This window comes from Tursiops truncatus, chromosome 4 (genome assembly GCF_011762595.2).
Source record: "Tursiops truncatus isolate mTurTru1 chromosome 4, mTurTru1.mat.Y, whole genome shotgun sequence".
NCBI lineage: Eukaryota > Metazoa > Chordata > Mammalia > Artiodactyla > Delphinidae > Tursiops > Tursiops truncatus.
Window position 1 is genome coordinate 36,306,973 of NC_047037.1, and position 27,683 is coordinate 36,334,655.

A 27,683-nucleotide genomic window follows, 5' to 3' on the forward strand; every position below is an offset into this window, starting at 1 on the left:
ACCTCAAACCTTTTCCTCCCCTCCACCCTGAATTCCACTCTCTATCTCATGACACTGTCATTCACCTTTTTGAACAAAAAGGTTGTTCAAACCTTAACCTTTTCCCTGGTTTCCTACATTTCCCTCACCTTTGTATCTAATTCTTCAGCAAGTTTGGAGGTTCTTGCTTCTAAAATATCTCAAATCCATACACTTTACTTCCTGTCTCTGCCAATATTAAGCTACTAATCGCTTACCTCAATTACTCTAAGCTAGACTTCTTGCTTCCATCTGTCTCCCATAAAGCAGCCAGAATGATAACTTTAAAACATAAATAATACTGATAGCCTGCAGTCTTTCAGTGTTTTCCAGTTGCACTTTACTGTGGTCTGCAGAACTTGCATTATCTAGCCCCTTCCTACCTCTACAACCTCATCCCCCAGATCTCTTTTAACTCACAGCGTGCAGGCACCTTGTCCTTCTTCCTATTCCTTGACCACGACAAGGTTATCCCCTTTGGGCTTTCCCTGGATGCTCCCTAGGTTCTTCCTCCAGATTTTCCATGGCTGGGGCCTTCCTCATTATTCAGGTCTAAGATCATATGTTACCTCCTGAATGATTCTTCCATAACCACCTTAGAGCAGTTATCCCTTTCTTTGCCAGTCAGTCTCTATCAAAACTTCCTGTTTTAGTTTTTTAATTGTAGCACTTATAATCATCTATAATTATTTTTCAATTATTTATTTACCTATTTATTTGTTGTCTGCTTCCCCCTGGAGAAAGACACCTCCTCATGGGCAGGGAACTTTTCTTTCTTGTTCAGGGCTGTATCTTCAAACTTAAGACTCATCTCTCACTGAAATAGTAGTAGAAGTTGCCTGGGCAATTTTCTCTCTGCCAGCCTACAGAATAATAGGAAAAGACCTTAAAGTATAACATTTTCGTTTTAATTTTTGCATTAAAAATAATGTAGTGAATGAGACCAGAATTAAGGTTCTAAATCAGAATTAGACTAGCACACAGTAGGTGTTTAAGAAAAGTTTTGTTGACTATTTGAATGCACAATTGCTTGATAATGAAGACAAAGAAGTGAAATGCTGCCTTTTACTAAACTGAGGCTATTATTATTATTATTATTATTATTTTTGGCCATGCCATGAGGCATGCAGGATCGTAGTTCCCCGACCAGGGATCGAACCCATGCCCCTGCATTGGGAGCATGGAGTCTTAACCACTGGACTGCCAGGGAAGTCCCAAGACTATAATTATGATAAAAGAACATTGTTCTCGTTTTAAGCAACATTCTAATTAAATAACAAATTCTGGCTTGTATTTAAAATATACATTGCATTGTGTCATGACTTACTGGATTATTTATCATATCATTCGGACTTTGTGAAACGTTCACTGCTTGAATTCAAACAAAGAAGAATAGTACAGGGGAAATCTGCTTTCCTAATAGTGACCAACTGCCCTTACTGAACATTCCTATTTGATTTTCATCACTTTCCGTGTCTAACATCACTTCAGAACGCTGAGACAGCTAAATACGGGCTGCCCTGATTAATGACCTCCATCTCCCCTTGAAAACAATCCCTCCCAGTTAGTTAAACTGGATCATGGCAGTCCTGGCTCCCAGCCCAATGAGCCAGCAGTAAAGAGGGCTGGTTGCCTTTGAACGTCACCTTTCCTAAGCAGAGGTCCATGGTGAGGACACTGAGCTCTCTTGGTAGGGGTAGCAGCATTGATTTTTCTCCTTACAAATAGGAATATATTTTTTATTCTCAGCTTCACTAGCAAAACGTTATCTGAAAGAAGCCTAAGATTTCCTTTTGCCTCCTAAGGAGGACTTCTAAATAGAAGCATTTTATAAACAGCTGCATGTGCTTTTGGAGAGGAAATTGAAGGAACTGGCTGGCTGAATCAAATGAAACATGGAGCTGTATGAATGCCTTTTCTTCTGATAAATTGTGGGTAAACCTGAAGGAGCAAGAGGAGACAGCAGTCCTTTCGTTATCTGCAAACTAAGCCCAGGGCATGTGGCATGGCCCAGAGTGACTTCTCCAAATTGAAGTGAATATTCTTGAACTCTGGGCTAAAAACAACAATAACAACAGCAATATAAAATCCAAAACAATCTTGATAAATTGCAAGGAAGAGCCATTCATTTCCATTAGATTTCTCCTGATTAGGTTCAGCTAAAGTGGGCAACAATGTCTTTTGCAGCTTTTAAGGGATTTATTTCAGGATCCTCTGTCAACAAAGAATGTAAAATGAGTTCAAGTCAGACTCCACATAGATCGGGAAGAAGAACATACAAATCATAATGAATGAAGTAGACAAAGATTTCCTGAGAAGTCACAGCAGTTAATTCTTTGGTCTTTTTTGTTTTTAATCTGGAAAGGGGATGTAAGATGACTTATACCTCCAAGGGAGTTAGGCTGCACTATTAGTTCTTAAAACTCAGGGAAGCCAAAAGATAATTTGAGCTTCGTTGAGGTCTCTGCACATATCAGGACTAAAATATCTGAGGTCATGGAAATTCAGAGTTAGGAAGGGCTTTGGGGACCTTCTACTCAATTCATGGATGAGGCCACAGGTCCAGGAAGGTTTCTGTCCCAAAGCTAGAAGTCAAGTCAGTTTCAGGCTTGTACCACTTTCCTGTCTATCTACCTCTCTCTTCTTTTAATTTGGAAATTCTAAACCTGTTTGAAACTATAGTGGTCAGAAAACAGCTTAGGAAAGGATGCCGGCTGGACTTCATGTCATGTTGGAAACACATCTCCAATTACAAAATGAAAACCAGGAAAACAAATTTCAATAGAGGGGACTTCTATTTAGACAAATTTGCATGAGTGTTTCTGTTTTGTGTATTAAGGAATTCCTTTATTTTTTGGAGGTTTCTAAATAAAGAGTGAAAACGAAATTTGGTATGATTTGAAGATAGTGGTTTCAGTTGATTTTAATTTCTATTGACCAGCTAATTATATTCAGTATATTATCCTTTTCCTCAAACTCCAACCACCCCATCTCCAAGGTCTGCCTCTGTGTACTTCAGAGAAGATGGAGACAATGAGGATTCAGGCATGTACATATACTTGGTCTAGAATACTTGGACATTGGCAACTTGAAAATACTAGGAAAATATTTCAACTTCTGAAACAAAGTATTTCACTGGTCTTCTAGACATAATGACCCCCAAAACATCCTCTAGCCTACCATCAATGGTCTATCACCATTGATACCAACTGAGAAAAATGAAACTCCTTTTTTTTTACTAAATCATACTCTACCCTTCTCTTAAGAAAAAGAAAAAAATAATAACTCTCTTTATGAGAAAACAAGCTCTTTGCACAAAAAAGTACTCTACTGCATTGATTATAATAGTGGACCTGGAAACTATCTTAATATTCAATACTAAAGTAATGATTAAGTAAATTGTGGCACATAACCTGCATAAAGTATTGCACAAGTATCAAAATTATGATGGAAACTGCAGCAGTATGGAAATGCTTATTTAATAATTATACACTGAGTATCTACTGTATCCCAGGACTCTCCTAGGCAGTGGAAATAAAGGAATACCACAAATAGCTTGCAGGATAGTAAGGGAGTCAGACATGAACCAAGCATTTTAGGAAGAAAGTGAGACAGGAAGGGGGCAGGGCACAAGTAGTAAAAGAATGACACAACCATTAAGAAGAACAGAATACAGCAAAAACCAGTTAGGACCTACTAGGCCCAAGATGGTGGAAGACCTGACTCCCAGCAGACCTTGAACCTCATTATGCACTCATTGTAATACATTAGCATATGCTAAATGACACGCCCACAGGTGCCATGACAATTCCAAGACTGACCATGAAAGGCCAAAAAGTGGGCGGTGCTCCAATTCCTGGAAATCTCCACCCCTTCTCCAAAAATAGTTGGAATATTCCTCCCTCTCTTTTGCCTATGAGATTATCTAGCCCATAAAGACTAATCACCCCCACACCTCTGGGCTCTCTCACCTTTTGAGACAGGCTGCATTCTGTCTATGGAATGTGTATCCCCCAACGCTACTCTCAGAGCCTTCTGAGATGGCCCACATTCTGTCCCTGGAGTGTGTATCTCTCTCAATAAACCTGCTTTCACTTTACTATGGCTTGTTTTTGAATTCTTTCCTCTGCGAAGCCAAGGACCCTCACTTGGCAGCCTATCCCAGGGACTCACCTGAGACCTGGGACATGACCATCCTCTCACGCCCCATTTTTCCGACAACAAAAGGACAGTGAGGTCAGAGGCCTAGAGGTGTGTTCTGGGAGCTGAGAGCCATTCAGTATGGCTAAAATAACAGGGGTGGGAAGGAGATAAAGCCGGAGAGGAAAGGGCCAGATCAAGGGAGGCCTTGCGATTTATTCTGTAGATAAAGAGATGTCATTGTAGTTTTAGCAGGATAAAATACATAACTACTGTAGTATTCAGGCAATCATTTGATTGTTCATTTGTTAATTCAAGGATCAGTTATTGAGTGTATATTTATTGTGACAGGTACAGGTACCATAAAGATGAATAAGACAAAATCTCTACTTCTGAGAGGTTAACAACACAGTGGTGGGACACTCATATAAGAAAGTCATTATAACACACTGTGATAAGCTCTTCAAAGGAGCCATCTAAAAGGTACTTGGGGGCTTCCCTGGTGGCGCAGTGGTTGAGAGTCCGCCTGCCGATGCAGGGGATGGGTTCGTGCCCCAGTCCGGGAATATCGGAGCGGCTAGGCCCGTGAGCCATGGCCGCTGGGCCTGCGCGTCTGGAGCCTGTGCTCCGCAACGGGAGAGGCCACAACAGTGACAGGCCTGAGTACCGCAAAAAAAAAAAAAAAAAAAAGGTACTTGGGAAGCACAAAAACAAACACTTTGATGGGGAGGGAATGCATAAATGGTCCAGGTAGTCCTACGTAGGGAAGGAAAATCTTTTCCCTTTACTCATCTTAGGTTTATTGGCTGGGGCTCTGCAAATAAGACTGATAAAAGACAGATTAACAAGAGAAAAACAAACAAAAGTCTATTAGTGCATGCACTGCACACATACATGGGAGCAGTCAGTGATGAGTAACTCAAAGAGGTGGTTAGAACTTGTGCTTCATAGCATGTTAACAAAAATATAACAGATATTTTAGAGAAGTGACAAGACAAAGGAAAAAGACTTTGAATTTCCAGGGCAGCAAATAGTGGGAAGGTAAATATATGGGGGAATTAATGGAAGATAAGGACTAGTTAGTAAAGTCTGTTATGTAGCTATCTCTGGGGTAACTAACTTCTGTTCTTCCTGGTAGAGAAGGGAGGGGAGAACACCTTTACAAATTTATGTCTTACATTTAGGCAAATAGGGGAGGGCAGAGAGCTTTTCTTGTATCTGTTTCTTCTCAATTGCCTTCAGCTCTAAATAATCCTTACGTCAAAATGGCATATTTTGGGGTGACATATTCTGCTACCTTTCACTTAACAGAGGACAAGTATCAGTCAGGAAAACAAAAGCACATTAAGCATTTCAACAGAGAAAATTTAACATAAGAAATTAGTTAGTCAGGTCTTGGAGAATTGAAAACGCAAAAAGGGAACCCTGAGATTTCACAGAGACAGCAACTTCAGGAAGCAACTACCACCTCTAGGTCTGAGCAAACCAAGGGAAGAGATTGGGGTTATCAGAATTTAGAAGCTGAATGAAGTATTGTGCAGAGATGGGACCCAGACCTTGGAGGAGATAGGGCTGGCTGGTGCTGGTGTTTCTGAGGAAGGTAAGATGAAGCTGGTTCCTCTAGGCATGGAAACAACTGCTGTTGTCAGGATGAAGTGTCGCTGCTGGGTGACTTTACAGGAACTGCAAGCAAATAGGAAGGAACAAGTCCCTTCAACTTCCTCAGGCCTTCTGGTCTCCCAGTCTTCCTTTAGTGCCCTCTATTGACAGAAACCAAAAGGAATTCTGCTGTCTAAAAAGAAAGCTGGTTTGCATAGCCCCAGCCCCAGAGAAATGTGGGTTTGGCACTGACGGAAAATAGCTTAATCTCCAGTTTAGGAGTTTACCTTATAAAATGAGGAGGCAGACTTAAAAGGAGGGTATTTCAGGCAAAAGGAAACTGCACGTGCAAAGGCATGATGCCATCAAAGTGCTCTGTGCTCTTGGGAGGTACAAGTATGAAATCCGTTGTAGCTGGAATGCAAAATGCATTGGGAAAGTATCCGGCAGAGCAATTGGAATGACAGAAAGGGACCCTTTGGTCTGAAGGGCAGGGAATCCCATGCTAAGGAGCAGAGGAAAATATTACTTTTTAATATCTCTTGCATTTTTCAGTAGTTCAGGTTTTTTTTCCCTCATTTCCATTAAGAGTATACCTTGAATCTAAGGCCTAAGAAAGGAGGAGTATTTGATACAGCATAGAACAAAGAGGTCATTGCCTAGATTTTTGAATTTCAAAATAGTTTTTTAATTACCTAGGGAAACAAAATATCCTGAGAGTAAGCCCTTTTGATTTGCAAAAATTTGGCTTTTTGAAATAGAAAAAGATTGACTCAAAAGTACAAAAGCCTTATGAAGATCCAATAAACCATAGTTTATTCTAGGGAGCCGCAGACAAGGAATACACAGGATAGGATATAAGGCAAGTTCCTGTTCCACAGAATGAAAAAGCCTTCTGCAGCTGAGAGGAAGAACCAACCACAAATTCAGATTCAGATTCCAGGGTTCTGTGTTCCCCCCTTACCCCACACCTCTGGGTCAGACCTGCGCAGGGCAGGGAGTGGATGGGCGTGTGTGTGTGTGTGTGTGTGTGTGTGTGAACTTCCTGGAGACATTCAGTGAGAAATCACAGAACAAAAAGTTTATTCCTCAATTCCTCAGCTGCAACCTGTCCCTCAGAGAAGCCCTGTGTTGATATGGGGCTGCAATGATACCTTAGGATGGGTCTTTGATAGTGTATCACCAAACAATATGATGTATGTTTTTTTGTTTTTGTTTTTGAGTGTTGCAAAAATGGTATCATACTCTATGTATGGAACTTGATTTTTCCATATTGTTTCATGTAGGTGCAGTTCATTCTTAAATGTAAAGCATTTACGCTTAAATGTAATGCATTATGAGAATGTTCTATAATTTATTAATCCATTTTCTGGTCAATGGATGTTTGTGTTGTTTCTCATTTGTACTGTTATGAACAGTGAGGCAATGAACAAGGCATCCATTTCATTAGGGTATTATCAGGGATGGAATTGTTGGGCTATGTGATTATTCAATTTTATAAAATAATGCCAATAGTTTTTCAAGTTGGTTTTAACCCATTTGAATTCTCAGCAGTATTCTCTTTTTTTTTCAGCAGTATTTTTAAGAGTTTCTGTTGATTGTATCCTTTCCAATACCTGGTATTGCTTGACTTCTTAATTTTGTCAATCTATCAGATGTAAAATGTTATCTCATTATCATCTTAATTTCCATCTTTTTTAATTATTAAAAAGGCTGGACATCTTCCCATATGTCTATTTGCCATTAAGGATTTCCCTACTATGAAATTTCTTTGTATGTTCTTTGCTTTTTCTGTAAAGTCACTTGTCTTTTGATATTGATTGGTAGGAGATCTTGAGATATCCTGGCTTCTAATCCTTTGTTGGTTGTAGTTGTTGCAAACATCTCGTATTCTACTATAGTTTGTGATTTGAGTTTTCACTTTCTAAATGGTGTCTTTTGAGAAGCAAATGTTCTTAATTTTAATGTAGTCAGATTTGTCATTCTTTTTTTTAATGGTTAGAACTTTGTGTATCTTAATTTAAGAAATTCTTCTCTACCCTGAGGTTATAAAATTTTAAAAAAATTTCTCCTAAAAGTTAAAAAAAATGTTGACCTTCACTTTACATTCCCAATCCTCCTGTAATTGATATATCAGGATGATGTGAGGTAGGGATTCAATTTTACTCTTTCCATATGGATAACCAGTCATTCCATTTACTGAATAATCTGCCATGCATTGCCATGCATGTCCATATATCAATGTTCCGTAACTGTTTTAGATTTTTAACAAGTCTTGATATCTAATATGAAAAATTCCCCATTGTTAAGAGTAATTTGGCTATTCTAGGCCCTTTGCTTTTCTATATGCATTTTAGAATTAATTTGTCAATTTTTAAGAAATATTCTATTTGGATTTTTACTGGAATTGCATTAAATCCATTCAATCTCAACCCACTCCATTCTAGCATCAATCCCTAGGACTTCACTAAAATTGATCTTGTCAAAAATCACCAAAAATCTCCATATTGCCAAATCAAATGGATTTTTCTTCATTCTCACTTTACTTGACCTGTTAACAGCATTCATAAGAACTCTCCTTTTTCACACAATTTATGCTCTGGACTTCAAGAAACATCACATTGTCCTGACTTTCTTCCTAAACCACTGAACTAGTCTCAATTTTTATAGCTGGCTCTTTCTCCTCTGCCTGAAATCTGAAAGTTGGACTGTTGAAGGGCCTAGTTTTCAATTCTCTCTCCTTAATTTTCTTCTGGTCCTATGGCTTTAAAGGTTACTATGTGCTCACGTCTCCCAGCTATGTAACTGACCTAAGCTTCAGACTCATGTATCTAATTGCACAACTAACATTTCCAGTTGAATTCCAAATAGGTGTTACAAACTTAATGTACAAAAAAAAGAACTCTTCAATTCTGCCCTAAATATGTTTCTCTCTCAGTCTAAGTAAATACCCCCATCATATACCCAGTTGCTTAACCCCAAAAAACTGAGATCTCAGTCATTCTAGATTCTTCCCTTTTCCTCATTCTCTGTATCTAATCCATTGACAAGTTTGTAGGTGCTACTTCCAAAATATATCTTGAATCCCTCTACTTTACTCCATTTCCACTGCCATCATCTGAGTCTAAGCCATCATCCTCTCTTGCTTTGACTACTGCAATAATCTGCTAATGGGTCTGTCTCCTGTTCTTGCCTCCCCATAATTCACTCTCCACTAAGCAAGCAGAATAACCTAAGAGCAAGGACAGAACATGTGCTGCCTCTGGTTAAAACCTTCCAAAGCCTTCTTGTTGCACTTAGAATAAAATCTTAAACTCCCCACCACGACCTACAGGCCCTACGAAGCTGACTCCTGCCTACCTCTTGGGTTTCTGCTCACTAATTCCATTCCCATTGGCCTCCTTCCGCTTCCTCAAATATGCTAAGCTGTTTCCCGTGTCAGGGCTTTTGCATGTGTTCCTCCAGATGCCTTCAGCTCACTGGATGGCTTATAACTCCTTATCATTCTTCTATCAGTTCATATATCCTCAGAGGGGACTTCGTTGACCCCAAAAGGTCTGGAATTATTTTATTTATTTATTGGTTTACATATTTATTCCCAACTAGAATTAAGTTCTTGGAGGACTGGGGCCTTAGGCTGTCTTGTTCATCATTATATCCCAGCACCTGGAACAGTGCTTGGCACACAGGAAGTGGTCAATAAATATTTACTGAGTGGATAAAAACTTCTCCCAGAGGGATAAGAAAAGAGGATAAGTAAAGAGGACAGATGACTGAGGCTTATTAAGCATCTTACTTTTTTTTTCAACCACTATGCAAATAGACTTGATATAGAAATAAACAAAGAAATATTAAAACAACTGATGTGTTAGGGTATGAGTGCTAATGGTATTTCCTTCCTTCTAATATTGTTGTTATGCTATTTGGGTAATAAATTCAAATTAGTAGAGCAAATTAACTTCTTTGAATTTATATATTCTCATAATGAAATGGGCCACAGTCAGCTTAGGAAAACAATTTACACTTTTGACTTTGGAAGAAGAAGTGAAACCTATAAGAGGGTGTTCACCTAGGTGTTCTTTTCACTTTGTCTGACAATCCAATTTAGGTCTAAAATACTGAACTTACACATTTGTTTTAAAATCTTAAGTAGTACTTTATCACTAAGAGTGTGGTTCTTTAACCCATATTTTTTGTGTCTAATCTATTTTAGAGAAGGAGAGGTTTAAACAACTCTCAATATGTTATTTTTCTTTAATTATTGTCTTAGTAAAATATTAGTTGGATGTGTAACTGAAAGTATACTGTGGCTAATACAACATTCTGTTTAAGAGATAAAATATGCTGGAATAGTCAGTAAATGATAACAAATAGGTACTTGTATGTTTTACTTATTTAACACATCCATACAAAATGCTTAGTATGTGTTAGGCACTGTTCTAAGTACTTTAAAATATGAACATGTTTAATTCAATTCTTATAAAAACCCTACGATATAGGTACTATTATCATCCATATTTTATATATGTGGAAAATGATATGCAGAGAGGTTAAGTAGCATTCCCAAAGCTCACGTAACTAGTAGGAGATGCCAAAGCTGAGATTAAAATCCAGGCTGTACTTGGTACTGGATATTCACTACAACTGAATGTGATAGCGACTGAAAAGTTGGTTAAGTAAATGAAAATATGTTTCTTTGTCAAATTGAAATAATTTTGTGACGTGCTTGTTATTTTGAATAGTTGCTTGTTCTGAAATACAAGAAGAGCTAGTAAGACAAGCAGACTGCTGAAGTATCATTTATCACACATGGTATTCCGAAAGATATCACTAATATTTCTATGGGCACGGTCACTATGGACTATTTTGTGACTTGTGCAGTGTACAACTCCAGAAGGCACCACCCACATAGGTTCTATGTGAATGGCACCCCTTAGACTTGTTTAGGGTATAACCATCTGTAGTGGCCCTGCCAATGGCCTAAAGATTTATTGGCAGTCTCAGTGTATGACTTCCAAGCAGGAGACCCTTCTCTCTACATAATCCATTTTTAGTTTTACACCCATCAAAATTTATTACTATGAGAATATATTAAATGTCACTTTGTGTACTGGATAATTGTCAAGGCTCTTCCATGTTAAGCTTACTAGAAAGAAAAAAATGCTTAAAGGTCTCCATAAATGGTGCACTATAGAAACCCTTTTTCTTTTTCTCTATGAAACGTTATGATTTTAAATGCCTTTCTTGGTACTTTTAGAGATGGCAACAAATCTAAGCCAAGATTTCATGAAAGGCCAAATCCATTTCATAGTCCACTTGCCTTTAGATAGTTCTGAGAACATCTTATTAAATTCTCCATTTAACTAGCAGGCAGTCAGCTGGTTTGGTACTCCTGGTCCACTGAACTTAACTCCAAAAGGTGGGTGTTGTCACTGCCAGAATGGGCAGAGCTAGAGAAGTCATGGTTACATGGGGCCTGAGTTGTCATCTGGCCTAATTTTTCCTTAGACAGGTGAAGAACCTGAGGCCTGGGAAGTTGATAGCAGTCCAACTGTACACAGCTGGTTGGTGGCAGGAGTGAGACTTGAATCTGAGATCCTAAACTCTTACTTTTTGGCCTTTATCTGTTACACCTCACTATATTCCGTTCCCCTGTGGAAAACACAACCGTTATCTTGTGTAAATACTTCAAACCACTATGTCCCAACTTTGTTATTTGCCCTTGTCCACATTCACTGGTACAATCAGTACAGTCCTTTGAGCATTAAATGTGATCCACCCCATTTTTAAGGAAGGAAAAATCCATTACTAGCTCAGAAATATAGACTTGTGGTATATTGGTCATCATTCAGGAGTCAGGGCTCCACCCGCCATTGTGTGAATTTAATTAAGTGGTCAGTTAACTTCTATGGGCTTTCCCCAATTATGAAATGAGAGGGCTGGACAAGTGGCCTGCCATGTACTCTCCAGCTCTTGTATTTCATGTTTCTGTGAACTACCATTGTGATTCTCAATTATCTTGTCCTTAAGGTACATTTGGAACATATAACATTCTTTTTAGGTCTTATTTAAATTAGATCATGATTTTTAGTAGCCTAGTACTTTGCTGCCTTATTTTTCACATGTTGCTTTCGATACTTAGTACCCTAACCCTCTAATAGTCTGTTCTTTTCTTCCAAATTGCCGCTATATATATGGTGACCTGTCATTCTGCTCTGGCTAGTCTAGTCTTACTTTTTTGTTTTGTTTTGTTTGGGAAAGGATTGTTGCTAAAACGAGCAGAGAAGGAAATCTTCCAGGTGGATTCTTCAGAGTCCCAGGGACCTGCCAAGGATTGCCATGCTTAGGAGCACATGACTGGTTAAACCAGGGGTTGTTGCCTGGTCCACAGGGAACTCATGGGGGGCCTGGATTGAGAACTTAGTCCAAAATAGATGCTCAGAACTAGACAGTAACCAATGGACCCAAACAGATCCTCTCTTGGAGCCTTTGAATGGAGGCAAAAAGTGGGCTATAAGCAGGAGAGAACAACAAAGACCTAGAGACAGGCCGTTCAAAGTCTCAAAACAGAAGCATTGAGGTAGTAGAATCCATGAGGCAGGGGAAAGTTAGTCAGAAAGAAAGGAAAATAAATGAAGATAGAGACTAGCTGAGTCACAGTAATTGAGTCTAGTGGACTCACTAGAGCAAGGATAAATAAGCCTGAGGCAATGACCAGATGACCAGAGCTCTTGTTTCATGAGGGTGTCAGGAGCTCTTGCTGCATACTGTACTATGTTCTAGTTCTCTGTGAGCCAGCTAAAAGCTGCTTTTTATAGCTCCATAGTTCCCCATCTATCTTTCTAGTAATTTCCATCCCCTGAAGTATCCCAAATAGGCCTCTGTACCTTGCCACTTGAAAAAGCCTAAATAACATGGTGTCTTAGTTGAATCCACACACCAGGCTCTTAGAGTGCCTGCATGCTGCATCGTGCCATCATATAAGAAGCTCTCAGTAGTGTTTGTCGAATGAAGCTTTGAGATGTACAGAACTACTTTGGGAGAAATCGAGTCCAAGTTAGGCTGGTGAAAGAGTAGTTCTGTACAAGGATCAAAGTGTATCCAAAGTTATCTGATAAGTCATGGGCTGGAGCAGAGTGGAGCCTTGTGAGTAGGTGAATAAAAAAGTGATTTATGTAGCAAGACTACCAGCAAGGGCACCTACCCCAAATATTCTGCCTCCAATTTGCCACACTGCCTGAAATTCATACTGAGAGATTGACTTCTTCAATGGAAGTCAAAATCTCCCCAAATGTCCACTTATAAAGTACTTATGTTCAGAGATAGGAGTAACACTTAAACTTGTTACCAGTATTTCACACCAAAGTGTGCATTCATTCAGCAAAAGCATTCCTTGCAGTTTGTTCTCTTAAGGGACTGAGGAAATAAGAGTTTTGATGGTGTCGGGTCATGGGAGGTAGAGAGGGGATACTTTCAGAGTGCGAAGCACTACTGAAGGAAATTATGGTGACCAAGTGGACAAAATAAACTCTGGCTAATGTCAGTGATGGCAAGAGCAAAGGAAACAGTAGGGATGAAGCCAGATGTGAAATACCTCCAGGCATCATTCTAGATGATCCAATTACCAAATATAATACAAAAAGGACAACCTTCAAGGATGATGTATGTTTAAGAAGATCTGAGCTCTATGTCCACTCTCTACTGCTTGTTTATTATACATATAACTTGGAGTCTCTGGACCTCAGTTTCTCCATCTATAAAATGGGACATAATAATAATATATAATTCTTCAGAGGGAGGTGGTAGGGACCAACTAAGAGGATGGAGGTCAAATGACGTTGAAATTGCAAACTGCATATGTTGCTAAGTAGTTTGATCCAGGAGCTGATGGAGAGGGCCTTACCCCCAGGGTAGAGCCTTTTTGCTGCTAAACCCTCACCACCCGCCCCCAACGCCTGGGGCCAGGGAGGGATACATGGATTGACTTGTGTCCCACCCAACATTGCTATGGTGGCTACTCATCGTTGTGAGACATTTTTTCCTCAACCTGTTCTCAGTAGCAATCACTCTTCTTTTCCTTATTGGTCTTGCTCTTTTATACTTAGTTATGAAATTAACCTTAAAAGTAGCCCATTAGATTCTCTCTTTATCCTTTTCCCTTTCTTTTATAAATATTTTCAAACAGATAAAAGCTTTGGTTGCAAATTACAGAAAAATTGAATCAAGCTAGTATAAACAACATGGGGGTTTAATGGTTTATATTGTTAAATGGTCTAGAGATAGATCTTCAGGTCAAGCTTACTCCAGCAGTAAAATGATGACATCTGGGACCCAGTTTAATTCAGTTTCTCTGTTCTGCCCTCCATCATATTTGCTTTATTTCAAGGCTAGTCCCCATTATGACCCTAAGATGACTGCCAATTGCTTCAGTGTTCTTGTCTACCAGGAAAAAGAGAATGACTCTTTCCCAGAAAATGCCTCAAGATTCACTTTGATTGGATGAGCTTAGGTCACATGCCTCCTTTGAACAAATCTCTGTGGCTGGGGGACAGAATGCATTGAATAGTTTAACCTGAGTCACATCCTCTATTCCTGGGGCTGGAAGAAGATGAAGTTTTTCCAGAGCCTCATGAATCCCCACACATTTTCTGGGCTGATAAGGAACTGAATAGGGAGCAATGGATGCTGAAGAGGCCACTAACCAAGGACCACTGCAAAAGGTTAGAAAGAGATACTATCCCTACATGAAAAGCTGCAGTGAGTGGCCAAATGCTTAAAGATTTTCCATTTGAAAACTAGAGCACATGCTGTTTAAACCAAATCTGATGTGTCTAACGTGATACAAATTGACTTTCATCAGCAGGCATGAAGAACAATCATTAACCTTTCAATTTGGTGATTTTATAAGGCATTGAATTCTATACTTCAGTGCTTTCATGAGGGAAGCTTTTTTGTTTATGCATTTTAGCCATCTTCAACATGCCCTAAATTGAAACAGAGAATGTGTGGGGTTTTTTCCTTCTAGTGTAAAATTGAATAAGCAACAGCACACTGCAGGAAGTCAGTCTAGCCACAGCAAATCTGTACTTGTTTTTGTGAGAGAGGATGGGAGAATGAATATTTGCCCTGTGGCATCAATTTCCTGTTTAATGTTCTCCAAGAGGCATTTGGAAAATGCCCAGCAACACAGATGTACATAAATACCTCACATAACTTGTTTTCGTGAGTGGAAAGAGGAGTCTGTAAAATTATGACAAGACTGATTTAGCCTCATCGCCTGGTAGTTGGTGAGTCACTCTACCTTTCACTTAATAATTTGGAGGATGGATCATTCCAGAGTGTGGCATTGGAAGGACAAGAAGTATAGGAATATCATGGCATTTGCCTTCTTAGCCCAAGTTCTTATTCATTTAGGGCCACTTACATTCCAAAGTTTGCTTGTGCCTGCTGGAAGCTGCCTTCAGACTGCCTGTAAGAGATATATATCTATATCTGTATACATATATATATAAAATGACAGTTTTCTAAAAAAAACAAACAAAGAAAATAACACGCCCCAAACAGAAACCCATCTGTAAGATTTGCAGACACAAATTTGTTTGTTTTCAAACCACAGAAAAACATATGCACATACCACATAGTATCTCTCAAGGTGTGGGAAGATGTATTCTCAGTTCTGTACAGTCATATTACCCCAGAACACTCACACACCATTTTTGGACAACTTGTTTGAAAGGTCATGGCTTGGTTGCAGAACCAAACTCTTATTTTCGTTTCAGAAACTAACCTCTAGGGCTACTATATAACTTAAGAACTTGACATAGAAAGGAAGATTCAGACTTAAAGAATCCATCCTCTAACTTACTCTTTTGAGCCACTTCCTCACATAAGGAAAGATGAGAAATAATAGTTATGATATGTTAAGTATCTACTCGGGTGCTTAAGAAGGACTATGCAAGGAAGGCCTTTATATATCTCAATCTCAATGTTAATCCTTCTCATACCCCACTATTTGTTTCAAGTCTCCCCATCTTATAGATGAGGAAACTAGGACTTACAGAAGATAAATTACAGCCCAAGGTCACCTCAATAACTAGTGGAACCAGTAGTCAAGCCCAGATCTGTCTGGCCCTGAAGCCCATGCTCTGTTCTCAAACTTAGAAATTATTAATTTAGGATTCATGGATGGGCTTCAGAAGATTCACAAGAGCCTAAAATTAAATGTGTATATATATATATATATATATATATATATATATATGCTTTTTTTTCTGGGGAGAGTGTCTAGAATTTTCCTCAGACTTTTCAGCTGTAATTCCAGAGCCTGACATAATCTTGAATACAGTAGGCACATGATAAATACTTGCTCAATTAACAATATGGGTCCAAGACACAAAAAAGGATTAGTACCACTGCTTGTCCCATTATCTGTCCTACAGCTTAATAGATTTGAATTTCCAGTACAACTGGCTTTGTTTTGGATACATAAATTCATTCCTTTAAAGAGTTAAAAATGCTGAATTTAGTTGATATTCCATTTGAAACTATTTGATATTTATATAAAAAGATTAAACATTTTTAGAGGCTATTGTCTAAGGACATTTTTTTTTCTTAAATAGAGCTTGCTAAAGCAAAGGAATGGAAACTATTTAGACCACTATAGAATAGAAATATAATGTGAGCCAAAAAGGCAAGCCCCATTTGTAATTTTTAACTTTCTAGTAGCCACATTCAAAAATAGGAGAAAGAAACAGCTAAAGCTAATTTTAATCATGTTTTATTTAAGTCAATACGTCCAAATTATTCTCATTTCAACCTGAAAGCACTATGAAAAATTATTAATGAGATATTTTACTTTTTTTCATACTAAGTCTTGGAAATCCAGTGTGTATTTTACACCTACTTCAGACTGGCTTCATTACTTATGCTCAGTGGCCACGCTGGCTCGTGGCTGCTGTATTGGGCTGTGCACATGGAGACCCGGGTGGTTGAAAGAAGTGGGCAGTGTTGATGAAGCACAGAGGAAAGCAGGAAGACAATGAGGCAGGTTTGGGCACGTGGCGACATGCTCTGACAATCCAAGATACAGTGACGTTAGGTTAGGTTGCCAGCTCGTTTTGCCGAAATTGTAGCTCTGCAGGTGATTATTAAGACAGGTTCTAGAAAACAGTGTAAAATCCAGCATCTCAGCAGAAGTCTTTTCCTATTCCTGCAGTCACCTTCTTTTCTTGGTAACAGACGTGCAGATCCAGGGTGCACATTTAGGGGAAGATTTGATGTAGAGTGACTAAAGTTACACCTAGTAATTATAATAATTTTGTTCTTTTAACCACCCCTAGAGCAAAGGATCTGAGTTTTATAGTGCATAGCTCAGGCTGTCTCCACGTCCTGGAGTTGCATTCCTCCATTTGACAGACCCAGGAAGAAGGCTGCAGAGCCCTGAGGTCATAGACTACAAGAACAGACAGGGCCATAAAAGAGCCCAGGAAATTTTGTTCTGCACCCTGCCCAAGCTTCACTCGTGTTCTTTTATGTGCTTTTTGAGGCTGTCCTAAGGCTTTTTCACAGGGTGTGGCCCTAGTCTACGCTTCTGTCTGCCTCTTCTAAGGCTGAGATTGAACTCATTATAACACATTTTGCTCCTAGGTGCGCAGCTTGTGATCTAGAAACACATCTAGAAATACTTTGTTGATATAAAGTATCTTTTGGAGTTTCTTCTAAATAGTTCAGTTACTCAGCATGACAAGCATAATATTGTATTTCTCCATAAAATACTTAGAATCCATTTGGGGGTTGACGGTCTGGTTAGCACAGGTACCATACCTAGAATTCCCAGGAATTGAGAAGTTACCTGAATCCATATGACGTGGTTTCATTTTACCCCTGGCTTTATGTTAAATGCATTTACTTTAGGCAAGTGGTAAAAAGATATTTTAAAGGAAAAACATATAACCAAACATATGAAGACCTATGCCACTTGAGGAAAACAGAGATACTGTATATTTGGGAACTTTCAATTTTAACGTCATACACTCCTGATAAACTATGAAACATTGACAAGATAAGTTCAAATTTATCAAAGTAAAATGAATTCCTACATCCATACAAATATTTGCTGGGTGAGGTGACCGATGTAGTTGAACGGATTCTTTCCACCATCACCACAGTGGTTACCACCACAGTGGTAACCACCACTGTTACCACCACCACAAACATGCCTCTCCTTCCATTAACCTACTTCAGGTAGTCGGGAAAAAGAATCTAGGGAAACAATACTTCATGGAGAGTCACCTCTGTACTCAGGGCCATGTCCTCCAGCAGGTTACTGGGTCATGGAGTGGTATGAATTGGAAAATGCAGCTTTTCTAAACCAATCTGCAATCCAGACACTATCTTGTTCCTCTATAATGATGCAAAGTTATTTGCTGAGGTAGACATCAACTAGCGTAATAGAAGAGTCTAAGAAAGCAATTAACTAGGAGGGTGAAAATACAAGTCAGAGATGACTGTGGCTGAAAACCCTTGGGGAGTAATGAGATAGGAATTTCTTAGGACTCAATTCATAATGGAGAGCGTCAGAGTGTGGAGGAGTGGATGGGTAGGTGATGATTCATATCGCCTGCACAGGGTATGACCTCAAAATACTGAGGTTGCTCCTACAAAGCATATATGAAAACCAGTCTCAGAACTGCAGCCACTACTCACCATTGACCATTGACTCTGTGCTGGTTAATTTCTAAGATTGCTTTTATAGCAAAATAGTGCTTTGTTCACAGCTAGTTTACAAGCAGAAGCCGTTAGGAGGATGTTCTTCAACATGTGTGATCTGTTTCTTAATTCTCTGAGTCTCAGTGGCTTTATCTGTAGAATGGGAATAATGCAGTATAAATTAGAAGATGCAAATAAAATAAAATTCAAAAAAAAGAAGATGCATAATTTATTACACAGGATCTTCAACATATATTAGGAATGATCATGATACCATGGACCTTATTTACTAAGAGAATGCTTGCCTTATCTCTATTAACCTCTTAATATCTCTAGGAAATAGATACTATTATCACCCCCATTTTATAAGCAAGGAAACTAAGGCTCAGCAATGTTAAAATCACACAGCTTGCAGAAAGATTTCTTCTACTCTACTTTTCACTGTTGGTGCAACTAGATTTCTTTAATTTGCAATGCTTTAGACATCAATGGAAGATGAAAATTATCCAAACCCAAATATAAATACATATAGAAAAACTCACTAATCTGGATCAACTGGGCCATTTTGAAGGATATGCAGCTTTATTACTTTCAAGTACATACAGTAACCAGAAAAATGACTAACAAGTGCTGGCAGTTCAGACCTAGATTTAGTTAATAGATAAAAATGATTATTGTATCCAAGAAGTTCTGGTCTTGCCTACACTTTGAATAGAATGTTTTATAAGTAAAAGAAATCTCAAGTGTTAGAAGACAAATTCTTTTCTTTGATAAGTAAATGCTTTCTTTCAGATATTATTTATACTGTCATTATTTACTAAGCCATTTTTTCATAGATAGTATAAAAGAACAGACCAGCTCAGTCCCTGCACACATGATAAAAAAGTTAGAAGTTAAAACTGTCCAAATTAAGTGCTGACATTTTTAACTAGCTTAACTTATTTGTCTTTTAATTCTTTAGAATATAATGTTCCAAATAAATGTAAATTTCTAAAATGTTTTTCAAATATTACGGTTATTCAAACTTTATAGAAAATATTTATTCTGGTATTAATATGAAAGGCATAGTATCAACTATGTCCTTTGTTACCATAGACAGTTTTTGAGCAATGTAGTCTTTTCTCAAATGAAATATTTATGTTATCTATGAGTACTCTTTATAGTAGAAAATGGAAAAATGGAGAAGGAAGTGTTCAGACTATAGTCTTTGACAACCCTGGTGCTAAATCTGCTCTCAGTTACAGACCTGAGACTTCCATTCACCTCAGTGTACCAAGTATGGCCCAACTTCAGTGCGGAATCTTTTACCTGTTGCTGTTAATCCATGGAAAATGTTTTAGTGTGATGTGTTCCCATCAAAAGTTAACGAATTGCTGCAGAAAGAATAAAGGGATTTATTAAATATGGTGGTCTTGTACCATGCCAAATATTTTGTGGTTTTGTGGGAATACACAAAGGTAATAATTGGCATTATAATAAATGAGGGTCTCAGCAAGTCCCAGCTGTTGAACACATGATTGTTACTTGGGAGGGCAAATAGCAATATTTTTCCATCTCTTAAGTATAGTCTGCTCTTGATACGTCCGCATAACTACAATGAACCATTAGTGGGAGTTACATACAGAGAAAGGAGACTGAGGGACTACATTTCTTTTCTCCTGCCTAAATGAAACTTCATCTGGTTGGTATCTGTCCAGAGTTAAGTTTTCCATATCACACAAACTCTGTGTCAGTATTATAATTGCATTTGATAGGATGTCTTTCTTTATAAAAGCCAAACAAACATTTGTAGTAAATTTTTCATTAGGTAGTATCTGTTTTTTTTTATTGCATATTTGTGTATATAACTAAATTTAATGTTCAACAAACAACTTATTTTTTTTTTTTTTGCCCACACCGCACAGCATGTGGGATCTTAGTTCCCCAGCCATGGATTGAACCCACGGCCCCTGCATTGGGAGCATGGAGTCTTAACCACTGGACTGCCAGGGAAGTCCCTCAACAAAAAACTTTTAGGCATCTGCTTTATGCCCAGCACTATAACCTGCATAAGCAAAGAAAAAGAACCAGGCACTGTCCTTCAAGAACTTTAAGTCTGGGTAGAGAGATAAGACATATTTATCCAGCATCATAGAGTTAGAAGGGACCCCAGAGGTGATACAGTCTTTGGGTTATATATTCAAACTCTAATGGAGAGTTAGCATAAACAAGTGAAGTGCCCAGGTCACTAGGGTACCATGTCACATCAGAGAGTTCCTGCCCTGTGTTAAGGGACAGTTACTTTGCTTCTCAATGGATTTGCTGCCATGCAGAAATATAGGCTTCTTGTTGCCCGATCTGTTGATTTTTTTTTCAGAGAGGGTAGAATTCCAAGCTTTCCAAAAACTTCCCAATTTTTAAGCATTGCCAACTATTTTGAATTTTCCTAAGGCCAGATGAAACACATCTGTGGGCCTTATTCAACCTGTGGGCTGCCATTTTGCAACCTCTGGTCTAGATTAACTCTTCCATTTTACAGATGTGGGAAATGGCCTGTTCAAAGTCTGGAATTGTTCTCCAGGACTCCCAGTCCAAAACTTCCATCACTTAACCACACCTTCTCTCAGTAAGCAAACAATTTTAGATGACTTCAAAAAGAAAAAAAAATTATAGTTATAAAGCAACACTGATTTTTTTTTTAAAGCACAAGATAATATCATGAAAACGATGTGGTGAATCTGTGGGGGAGAAGTAATAGAATGCTCATGGCAGGAAGAATTTGAGAAGGGTTTTGCAAGTGTTTTGCATTTGTGCTAAATCTTGAAAGAAGTGATTAATACAAATTCATAAGGAGGAGCAGTAAGGCGAATTCAGTAGAGTGGAATAGAATAAAGAAAACACATGATTAATAATTTGTTAATGTACACGCAATACAGCACAGAGTATGGCTTGACTTAATCAGGGAGTAAAAATCATGTCACTATCATTCACTCAAAAAATATTCCTTGAGCTCTAACTGTGTGCTAGGCACTTGTCTAGGCCCTGTAGATACAGCAGCAAACAGGAGAGCCAAGGTTTGGTTTCTTGTGGACTGTTTTGTCCAGTGGCACAGACAGGTTATAAACAAGTAAAAAATAATATAAAGTACTATGAATAAAATAAAACTAAGAGATGTGACAGTAGCAGCTATGAATGCACATGAGAGAGGATGGTCAGGGAAGACTTCTCTGAGGAGATAGCAGCTGCACTGAGTCCCAAATGATGAGAAGAAGCCAGTCATGCAATGACCTGGGAAGAGAGCTTTCAAGTCAGAGGGGAAAGCTAGTGCAAAGGGCTTTGGGCAGGAAGGAGCGAGTGAACTAAAGCAGAGTGAGCTGTGGCAAGTGCGGTAGGAAACAAGGTCAGAAAGATAGGCAGACACTTATTAGGCCTTGATAAGGAGTCTGGAGTGAAATGAGGTTTCCCACAGGGAAGCAACATAATTTGATTATAAATTCTCAGTTCTTAACAAGAAAGTAGCATAATTTGATAAGAAAAGGAGGTAAATAATGGAAGTTCTTAAATGGAAGCTGATAAAATACAGTTAATTTTAGGGAATTGCTATAGATTCCAATGGGCAGAACAAAGATGAAAAGGGTGGCTGAGAGTCTACTCTGCCTGCCGAATGCAGAATGGATTGGGGTCAGGAGCTCTGGGTGGAGGCTGTGGACAATCCAGGGATAAAGGGGATTAGGATTCAGTCAGCAGTGGTGGAAATGAAGGAAAGTAAGCATCACAAAGAGAACAGAATGGATTGATGCAAATTAGAACAATCAGAGGAGAAAAACTGTCGTGAGGAACGCTCAAGTTTCAGAGTTGGAGGCCATTTTGGGAGTGGCCTTGGTGACTAAGATGGGAGAAAATTCTATCAAGATACTAACTCTTAGGGGATCATGAGACATATAAACAACTAGATATAAAATTAAAGAGGCTTTGGGGGTAACAGGGTAGGACAGGAGAGCGGTTTGGAACTACTCTTTGTAACAATAGAAACTGAGGCTAATAGAGAAGCAGAACTCCCAGGAGGTAATGTATTTGTTTTGTTGTTTGTTTGTTTGTTTGTTATTTGGCCACAGCAGTGAAAGCCCAGAATCCTAATCATTAGGCCACCAGGGAATTCCCCAGGAGGTAATGTAAAGAAGAGAAACAGGTCAAAAAACTCAACCCTGATTATATCCATAGCAAGGCTGAGAGTACAGTGTAACTAGGTGTTTGTTCTTTTTTTCTTTTTTTAATTGATCTGTTCAATCAAGGAAAAAAGCACAAAGCCCATTTGTCAACTAGGGTTTGGGCAAAAATAGCTTGTTAGAAGCATGCAGCTATTCTACATCAGTGTAATAAACACTAATATGTTTTACTATAAGAAAGTGTTATTTGAAGCAAAATTTAAAGGAATACAAAACTTAGACTTGGATGGCTTCTCTCTCATTTTCACTTACTATTGATGATTACTTAATATTTGAATGTAAACCTGAGTGTTTTCCTAGAATCTGCAGCCTCTCTGTATAGTCTAGGAAGGCTGATAGTCCTGAACTTGAAAGCTCTGAGTTTGAAAACAAAACAAACCAAAATTTCAGGCAGACTTTTAAACTAGCTCTTTACTCTTAACATAGCAAAGCATTAATTTTATATTTTAAGAAAAAAATTAAAAAAATTTTATACCCACAAATGTTTATTCAGTGCCTATGTCCAAGAATGAAGATATGGTTGTAAGTGCCCATGGAGCTTACAATTTCATCAACAACAAAAAAATTGTTCTTCAAAGTAGAGGAATTACTTTTAGCAGAGCAGAGAGTGAGGGTTAATTTAAAGAATAAGGAGTTGATTGTTTTATAGGAAGACCCATGGCTATTGTCAGTTCCTTTTAAGAATAATCAAGCTCATAAAATGAGTGGAGAGGAAAAGATCAAGGACCTATTTTCCCACTCAAAATGCCAAATTGTGCCTTCCTCCGAAAAATTCTGAGGAAATTTGCTTGGTCAATTAGGAAAATTCTAAAAGATTTCCTTCAATTATTTTATTTATTTATTTAGTTAGTTTTTTTATTTATTTAGTTTTTTTTATTTAGTTAGTTTTTGGCCACACCCTGCAGCATGTGGGACCTTAGCTCCTCAACCAGGGTTCAAACCTGCACCTCCTACATTGGAAGGAGGGGGAAGTCCCTCCTTCAATTATTTTTAAAATGCTTTCAAATTTTATTGTTTTGATTTTGAGGAAAATCACTGCTGCTTTCACAAACATTAACATGTTCATCAATCCTTGTCATGAAGAATTCAAACAATGAACACAGTACAAATATGAACATGAAAAAAATCATCTCACTTCCCACTACTTCATAATGAGATCATCATTATTATGAGCAGAAAAACATCGTCTGGGTGCTTATACTCAGATAGAAGGATAGATTAGAAGGGTAAAAAAGGAGACAGGAGATAGAGACATATTTTTATACAAATTAGGTTCTGTGTTGCTATTGTTAATAAAATATATTACATTTAATTGTAGCTGAGCTTCACTGGAAGAAAAGAAAAACAAAAAGGCAAAAATAGAAGGGAAAGAAAGATGGAATAGAGTGTGAGAAACACCAGAAGCCACTGAACTCTGGCCTCTAGTGCCATACTGCTCCGTACTAGGTGTACTAATCTGTGATTTAGTAGAGGTTTTTATTAGCTTTATTTATGTTATGTTAAGGTACATGTTTAACACTTCACTTTGATATATTGCCCTTATTATCCTTCCATGTTTAATCCAGTTCAGTTATAACATATGAGATAGCTTTCTATCATGAGCACATATTTTTCCATTAATATATGCTAAAAACTAACAATGATGATGTAGAATAGGCAGTCCTCTACATGGTTCTGACATGCGTGAGTTTCAGTACCACACTTTAATTACATAACACCAGGGCCCCAATAACACAGTTCATTTTAGTTAGCATGCTACATGGTATATTAACTGTGAGTAACTGCATAAAGTACAAACTTCACTCCTAGCACTTCAGCACACAAATCACTATGTAAATAACAGATGCACATCATGATCCATGACTAATCACATCACTTCCTCCAAAGTCTGTATGGTCACCTCACATCTGTTATTCAGTTCACCCAGATCTGTTTGCTATCACACAGATAGCAAAGTGTGCAGTTGCACTGCTTCCTTGTCTCCCAGAGATAAACCTCTGTGACATTGTACAGAAATGGTCAATCAAAAGAATGAATTGACCAACAACGATGAAAGCACAGCAAAGTACAAAAAGAGATAAAGCTGGAATTGAAATCCAAATGGGGATTGGGGCTATAGAAGAAATAGCTGACTGTGGCAATGTTGTCACTGCTCCAGTGTGAGTCCCTCTACGTATGCAGCAAGCAGCACTTAGTGAAGGCAAACTAATGACATTAAAGAGGAAAGTGGTTGTGATGAAAAGGATGACGATGTCCCAGAGGAAGTGAATCCAGTAAAATACTTCATATTAAGGAAGCTCTTGGAGACATGTCACAACATTGAACATGCAAAGGATAAAATGTTGGACGCTGATCCAGACTTAGAAAGAAATATGACAATTTTGCCAAAGCAAGGAAAAGATGTATTGTAAGTTGTACGATAAGACAGTAAGTACTGCTGAAACTACTCTCGGTATGTTTTTTACAAGGAAGTAAAATACTTTAATCCTCAATGTTTCTAATGCTTTAAATTATAGTTTACTGAATATCTGTGTTTACTACTTTTTTCTTCTCCCTATACATTTATAACTGGCCTTAAGAGGAGTTTTAATGTTTTCACAAACAATTTTAAAGGTCTTGGAATAATCATAATATTTCCTATTGATTATGAAGAACACTTGGCACGCTTCAGCTCGCATAGTCATTTTTACGTCCTATACTCCCAAGCAAAGTGAGATCTGCCTTACTTAATTACACCATGCAAATTAGCACTTAAATATATTTTGTCCCCATTTTGTGTATCTTGACTCCTCAGCTGGAGTTGAAACTGCTTAATTGAGAAATAAGGCAAACCCTATTACTTCTACATTGCCTACTCCACCTAGCATAGCATTGAATATTTGGTAACGGCTTAAATAGCACTTATTGGCTTACTAAATAGCTACTCTTATGGTGAACAATAGAGATTTTATAAAATGTGAAGCCATAATAATAAATATTGTTCCTTTTATGAGAGTGTAAGATTTACCCATTTTATTTTCCACTGTTAGGGCAACAAAGTATGGCTCCCAAGGTTGTATATTCCTAGCTCACAGGTACACTGTTCCTTTGGTTGATGAGGTAAATGGTGGCCTGTGGATTTGCTTTGTACACAATTTGTATAATCCCACAGGCAGCCCCGACTCCTACCCCTAGCACCTAGAACAATGCCTACCATACCGAAGGCACATGATAAATATTTATCAAATGAATGTAATTAGTAATAATTACTAGGACTGTGCACTGCACATTGTGCCAGATTTTATATATATATTATCCTATACTATCCTTACCACAATCCTATGGTCCCCATTTTATAGATGAAAAAATCTTGCCTCGGAGAGATTATGTGACTCACCCAGCAAGGGCCTACTAGAACTGGAATTTGAATATAGGGCTGTTTGATACTAATTCCACCACACTGCTAATAAACTGACATTAGTGACATCAAATGATGTGCAAATGGATTAGAGAGAAAGAGATGATGCAATTAAAAATCTCTTCAAATTCATTTCCTCTTATCCCAGGCCTATCCTGACAAGGGGAGAACTTCTTATCAGATTTATTTTTTTTGCATAATTTTCCAGTTATAATTTCCCTTGTGACATTCCTTTTTTAAAAAACAATTTTTAGAAAGAATCACAAAAACTTATTTCCTATACTAGCTTAAAGCAGAAATGATTGTTTATTATTATTTTTTTTTGCGGTACGCGGGCCTCTCACTGCCGTGGCCTCTCCCGTTGCAGAGCACAGGCTCCGAACGCGCAGGCTCAGCGGCCATGGCTCACGGGCCCAGCCGCTTGGCGGCATGTGGGATCTTCCCAGCCCGGGGCACGAACCCGTGTCCCCTGCATCGGCAGGCGGACTCTCGACCACTGCGCCACCAGGGAAGCCCCAGAAATGATTATTTAGAACAGTCTCTATATTTACATCATTTTATGACGCTTTCAGTGTATAAAAGAAGGGGTGTGTGTGTGTGTGTGTGTGTGTGTGTGTGTGTGTGTATGTAACATCCTTTATATTTTAAGAAGTTCATGTTTTAAAAAAATCAGTTCCTTTTCTGCTTTGGTATTTCCCTACACAAACACTTTATAGGTACTTCTTGGCTAATAAACTAGTGATCGCAGGAGGAGACATACCACTGTAGCATAATACACTACATAAATTTCTATTAATTTCTTATTCTAGTAGCAACACATCAGATCAGCCACAGCAGGCTCTTCATGCGAAGGGTCAGGAGGCACATGAAACCTGAAGAGGCCATCATGGGCCATCAGAGACTGTGATGTACCTGGGCAAACCCACTGTTTTTTTGGAGGGCTGCTATAACTGTCAACTCAGCAAATGCCCCTGCTTCAAACTTGAGTTAGTTTGAAACCACTGTTGAACAGAACACGGTTTACTGTCTCATTTCTCTCTGTCTCCTCTTTGTGTCTGTCTCTCCCTGACTCTCTTTCCTGCTGTCTCTCCCTGACCACATCCCCCCTGCTGCCCCATCCCTTTTCTCTTCCCAGGATTCTATGCTAAAATTGCTTTTTAAAATCAGGCTTTTGTTCTTTGATATTTGTTCTACTTTTAGATTCTTACTGTATGCCTTACAATGCTCTTTCCTGGCTGTTCACTTTGCCTCCCTTCAAATCTTCACATTTATCTTCCTTTCTCTCTCTCTCTTTTTTTTTTTTTTTTTTTTTTTTTTGTGTGTGTGTGTGTTTTCAAGTTCTAGACAGACCGGAGAGAAAAATATAAAAAACAAAACAGAGGTGGAAGCCCATCTAGGCCAAACTTAGTACATATTACAATTTTTATGATATTGGAGCTGGTAACATTTTGATTAAAGATCCACGACTTCTTCATTCAAAAGCAAACGCTAGCTTAGTATAATATGAAATAAGGTAGTATGAAATAATATAGAATAGAATAGAATAGAATAGAATAGAATAGAATAGAAATGCCATGATTCAAGGTGGAACTGTGAAAACCATACTTCCAAAAAAT

General features: G+C 38.3%; 1 long non-coding RNA gene across 2 annotated transcripts in view; it reads right to left on the minus strand.

The window, feature by feature from the left end:
* The window catches only part of LOC109551874 (uncharacterized), a 59,648-nt gene that overhangs the window by 15,451 nt on the left and 16,514 nt on the right, over positions 1-27,683 (minus strand). Inside the window, exons 2-5 of one of the 2 annotated variants that reach the window (XR_012331355.1) lie at positions 19,774-19,838; positions 18,463-18,618; positions 15,182-15,226; positions 728-881 (exon numbers count right to left, since the gene is read on the minus strand). This is a non-coding gene — a long non-coding RNA (uncharacterized lncRNA). Of the gene's footprint in view, positions 1-727; positions 882-5,714; positions 5,838-15,181; positions 15,227-18,462; positions 18,619-19,773; positions 19,839-27,683 lie in introns of those variants that run through there. The other variant, XR_002178561.3, reaches the window with a different exon arrangement.